Here is a 6,179-nt window from a genome sequence, read left to right on the forward strand (position 1 = left end):
CCCCAACATCCCTCCTGGAGCCCCCGGGATGGACGGACATGGTTCCCCCCGCGGGGCTCAGCCGTGGGGTGCCCCATGGCCGCCGGTTGGGGCGCAGCTGGCCCGGGGCGGGGGAGGGAGCTGGGGGGGGGAGTCGGGGGGGTCGGAATCCGGCCTGGCCCGGGCCGGGGGGGCGAGGGGGGGTCGGCTCCGGAGGCGGTGTCGCCTCTGAATGCGGAGAATGTTTGTGCAGCTGGAGCGCATTAGGGGCGGGCGGGACCGCGCGGGGGGGGAATGGGGGGGGAATGGGGGGGGAATGGGGAGGGGAATGGGGGGGGCAACGGGAGGGGAGAGGGGGGAAACGAAGTGGGGGACGGCGGGAAACGGGGGGGGGGGGACGGGGAGCAACAGGGGGGAACGGGGAGGGGGAAAGGAAGGGGGGGCGGGGGGGAACGTGGAGGGACTGGACGGGGCGGGCAATGGGGGGGGAACGGGGCGGGCAATGGGGAGGGGAGTGGGGGTCAACAGGGGGAACGGTGGGGAACGGGGAGGAATGGGAGAGAGACGGGGGGAACGAGGTGGGGGGCAACAGGGGGGGCAACGGGAAGGGAATGGGGGGAACGGGGGGAAACGGAGGGGCGAGCAAGGGGGGTGCAAGGAGGGGGGTGGAGCGCAAGAGGGGGTCCGGGGGTGCAGAGGGGGCGGAAAGAGGGGGTGGGGGTGTGCGGGCAAGGGGGGGTGCGGGTGTGTGTGTAAGGGGGTGCAAGGAGAGTGTGGGGGTGCAAGGGGGGGTGGATGTGCACAAAGGGGTGTGCTGGGGGCAGTGTGTGTGCAAAAGGAAGTGTGTGTGTGCAAGGGGGGTGCAATGGGTGGGTGTGAGCCGGGGTGTGCGGGGCTGGGAGGAGTGCAAGGAGGGGATGGGTGTGCAAAGGGGGGGTGCAAGAGGGGGTAGGTGGGCACCAGGGAGTGCGCAGGGAAGCGGAATACGTGTGCAAAGGGGGCTGTGCGTGCGTGCAAGGGGGAGTGCAAGGGGTGGATGCGCGAGAGGGGGTGCAAGCAGGGGATGGGTGTGCACAAGGGTGTTGGGGGGCGTGCGTGCGTGCAAAGGGGAGTGCGAGAGGGATGTGCGTGCAAGGGGGGGTGGGTGTGCAAGGAGATGTGCGGGGGGTGATGTATGCAAGGAAGGTGTGTGTTCACACGAGGGGGTGTGAAAGAGTGTGTGTGTGTGCAAAGGAGGGGTGTGCAAGGGGAGCGTGGAATGGGGGTGCTGAAGGGGAACCGTGTGCACGAGGGGGTGCGCGTGGGACGCACGGAAAGGGGCGAGTGTGTGCGTGCAAAGGGGAGGTGTGCAAGGAGGGTTCGTGCACAGGGGAGCGTGGGGGTGCGCAAAGGGGCGTGAGCGGGTGTGTGCCCGCGGGAGGTGTGCAAAGGGGAGTGGGGGTGCGAGGGGGTGCAAAGGGGAGTGGGGGTGCGAGGGGGTGCAAAGTGGGTGCAAGGGGGAGAGTGTCTGTGCAAGGTGTGCGAGGGGAGTCAGTGCGTGTGCAATCAGGGTGTGCAAAGAGGAGCGAGTGTGGAAGGGGAGTGTGTGTGCAAGGGGGAGCTAAGCGAGTGTGCAAGGAGGGTGCATGAAAGGGAGGGTGTGCAAAGGGGAGTGCAAAGGGCAGCGTGTGTGCAAGGGGGACCAGGTGTGTTCCGGGGGGGGGGACGGGATGTGTGCAACGAAAAGCAAGTGTGTGTGAAAGGGGAACACACCAGTGCACGTGTGTGCACACGAGGGCACACGCGTGAGCGTGCAGCGGGGGTGTGCAAGGGGGGGTGTGAGTGTGTGAAGGCGCGTGAGGGGAGCTTAGGCCTGCAAGGAGAAGCACACGAGCGTGCACACCAGGAAGGCTTCCCCCGTGATGGAGGTTTCTCCCCACCAGAGGTTCCTCCCTGCTGATGGAACCCTCTGGGACGCAGAGGTCCCCCCATGGCAGCAGGTGCTGGAGCACCCCTGGGGTGGGGGCACCCAGGAGGAGCTGGGGGTGATGGTGGGGACGTGCCCATGGGAGACCACCAAGGAGCTCAGCTGGGGCACCACTGGTGGGGGAGAACTGTGGGGTGGGGAAGGGGCTGGGGATGGAGAGTGGGCTGGGATGGCGGCGGGGGGCAGGGGGTCCCAGCCAGGACGGGGGTCACCCTGAGTGGGTGGCACTGGCACTGTGCGACCCCTGGGGTGTCCCCATGTCACCACTTGGGTGTCGTCCCCACCCGTCTGGGGGTCCCCCGGGCACTCCCGGGCGTCACGTATGTGCACGAGCACGTCTAGGCCCTGCACACACATGGGGACACCCATGCACACGTATGCACACACGTGTCATGCACACGTGTGTGCACTCCCCCCCATGCGTGCACACACTCTCACACATGTTTCAGAGCACACACGTGTGCGCACGGGCCAGGTTTGGGGACACACACGCACCCTGCACGTTTGCCCCCCCCCAGACATACAGGAGCCCCGTCCGTGTGCGCACGCAGCGTGCAGAGCTGTGCACGCCCGGAGCTCGCAGGCATGGACCCCCCCCGCCCACCGCCCCCACCCACACGCAAAGCACACACATGTGCATGCACGTGCCACACGTGTCTGCACTCACGTGTACCAAGCCGTGCACACACACTGCACACACGCCCACACACGCATGCACGCTGCATGTGTGCACACACGTGCAAATCTCACACACGTGCCTGCACACAGCCGTGCACACGCCCGTGCACACACAACACGGGGTGTGTGCATGTCGCATGCACCATGTGCATGTGCGCGCACACGCCATGTTGCCTGTGTGCACCCCCATCACGTGCACACCCCCGGCCCCACCTGTGAGCGTGCACAAACCGTGCTCATGCATGCACACACATGTGGACCCTCATGGATGTGACCCATGCACACTCACACCAACACGCCATGTTGCACGTGTGCACACACAATGCATATGTGCACGTTTCGCAAACACACATGCAAACCTCATGCATGTGCATGCACACCCCCCATGTATGCACACCCCATGCACGTGCACACTCCCCCGTGTTGCACGCACACCCCCTGTACACGCACCCACATCCCAGGCCCTCATGCAACCCTGCTGTGTGCTTGCACACACCATACACACGCCATGCATGCACCATGCATGTGCAGACCTCGCACACACCATGGACATGATGTGCACACACCATGCACACATCAAACACATGCAATGCACATGCCATGCACACACCATGCACATGCCATGCATGTGCCATGCACATTCCATGTGCAGACCACGCACACACCATGGACATGCTATGCACACACCATGCACACATCAAACACATGCCATGCACATGCAATGTACACACAATGCACACGCCATGCACACACCAAGCACATGCAATGCACATGCCATGCACACACCATGCACACGCATGCACCTACATGAGCACCCCAGGGCTGCTCACAGCCAGGCCTGGAGGGTCCCACACTGTATCCCGCACTGTGCCCAGCACTGGCTCGTGGCCCCGTGGGATCCAGGGACACCTTCGCCCCGGGCCTGCGCCCACGGGGTGCCAGGGTGGCACTGGGGGGTGCCAGGGTGGGATCCCGTGCCTGAGCTGCGCTGGGTGCTGGGGGCCCCTGCTGCAGCCGAGCAGCTTTTCGGGTGCTCTCTGGGTGCGTGCGAGGCTGCTGGGTGCTGGCGGGTGGCTCTGCACCCCCACGGGCACCCACCGCCTGCCGGGCACCCCCGCACGGGGCGGCTGAGGGTGCGACGGTGCTGCACGAGGGTGCTGGGCAGCCAAGCTGCACCCCTGTACGGCACCCTACAGTGCACCCTGCACCCTCACACTGCACAGCACCCTCACCCTGCAGCGCACCCTGCACCCTCACACCGCACAGCACCTTCACACCGCACAGCACCCTACAGTGCACCCTGAACCCTCACCCTGCACAGCACCCTCGAGTGCACCCTGCACCCTCCCCCTGCACTACCCAGCCACGCTGCACGGTGCGTCATGCACCCACGCTGCACCCCCAGCACCCAGCTACCTTGCAGCCCTGCGCTGTGCACGCGTGCTCCTCTGCACGCTCCACGCATGCACACCCGCACTGCATCGAAACGCTGCGCACACGCACGTGCACTCACACGCATGCACATGTGTGCGTGCAAACGCACACACACGGACGTGCACATGCACATAGATGTGCACACGTGCATGTGTACACAGACGTGCACACGCACACATACACGCATACAAATGCACACGCACGCACGTGCACACACGCACATGCACTCACATGCACACATGAAAATGCACACACATGTACATGCACATGGACGTGCACACGCACAGAGATGTGCTCATGTGCATGCACGTGCATATGCACACGCATACATGCACACATGCAAATGCACACAAATGTATACGCACACGCACGTGCACTCACACACGCACACATGTAAATGCACACATGGACATGCACACTTACATGCACACAGACATGCAGACGTGTATGCACACGCACACGTGCAAATGCACACACGTGTATGAACACGCCCACAGACGTGCAGACATGCATACACGCGCACACACACACGTGCACACTCAGGCTGCGGGTGCCCCACGGGCGCTGTGGGGTGCCTCCCTCCACACTGGCGTGAGGCCCTGCAAGGGGGCAGGAGCGGGATGGCAGGTGGCCGTCAGTCGGGCTGCCCAGAGGAAGGACGGACGTGGGTGGCCGAGCCCCCGGCACTCTCCCTGGGACACTGTCCCCTGCTCCCCGCTGTGCCAGTGTGGGGATGTGTGTCCCTGCTGGCAGGGTCCCCAGGCCAGCCCCAGGGGTGTTCCCACTCAGGAGCACTGACCCTTATGTTCACTCTGGTCCCTACTGATGTACAGGCAGAATGTTCTCCGTGAGTGAAGCCACGCTTGAGGCAGGGAGGGGTTCAAAGGCCATCAGGGCTGTCTCTGCCCTGTCTGGGGACCTGAGGAGACAACACCCTCGGGGATGACCCCTCATCTTAGCCCTCAGCCCCCCAAATCCAGCTCCAATTACCTGCCCTGAGCCTGGAGCAAGAGGAAATCAGGGCTGGGGCTGCAGTGGGGGGTGACAGCACCCTCGGAACAGAAAACTGGGAGTGACTGCCCTCTCCTCCACGGCACCGTGTCCCCCCTGTCCCTGGAGCCACCCATCAGAGGGCACCCCAAAACCCAGCACCAGCCCGAGCAGGATTTAACTCCTGCACTGGCGGGGTCACCAGCTCACCTAAATCCTGCTGCCTATTTCCACCCCTTTTACCCCAAACCAGCTGATTCTGGTTGAATAAAATATTCCTTTGACTCAAAGCACTGTTTTTTAGTATTACTATTATTAATTTAATTAATTAAATTAATTAAATCTAGTGTCAGGTGTGCTCGCTGGCCACAGACCCTGATGCTTCGCCCAGGGGACCCCGAGCCGGCGGCTCCACCACAACCCCTGGCCTTTCACCCACGGAAAATTCCCCTGTTTGAAGCCATCGGGGGCTTTTATCCCCAAAATTTGTCATCGCTCCATTTTCGAAGGGGAATTTTAAAGTGGTGGCTGTGGGGACAGAGGTCTGGATCTGGCCCGGCACTGCGGGGTCTGGCTGCCATCGGTGTGATGAGCTGTGCGGTGGGTCAGGTCTCAGTGCCAACCCCCCCGATTGCCGTCCCCGCCACCCGCTCACTGCAGGGGGACAGAGCCGAGGGTTGAATGGGTGGCACAGACACCCACCGACCCCCCCAAAGACGGTGACGGGGGGCCGGGTGACCCCCCCCCACTGACTCTGGCAAAGCTCAGAACCAAAGGTGGCTCCAGCCATCTCCTCTACCAGAAACCCAGACCCCTTCCCACTGATTCCATCCCTCCCCCGGCCTTTCCCAGTTCATATTTTCATGGAAATAAAAATACCCCCCCACCTTTTCAACCCATCGAGGTCCACAACGGGGCAGGGGGGGTAAGTCACTGCCTTGGGTGCCCCGTCCCTGCGGCCTGTCCCCAGGCCTGTCCCACCTTCTGGCTGGTTCCACTGGGATTTACTGGGAGCAGTGGCACGCCAGGGGCCGGAGCCTCCCCGCCAGCCTGGGGGGACCGGTTTTATTCCCCATTTGATATAAAATTGAACCCTGAAGGTATTAAATATGTTTTTCCAGCGGTGGAAGGC

The sequence above is a fragment of the Tauraco erythrolophus genome, chromosome 25 (assembly GCF_009769465.1).
Source record: "Tauraco erythrolophus isolate bTauEry1 chromosome 25, bTauEry1.pri, whole genome shotgun sequence".
Taxonomy (NCBI): domain Eukaryota; kingdom Metazoa; phylum Chordata; class Aves; order Musophagiformes; family Musophagidae; genus Tauraco; species Tauraco erythrolophus.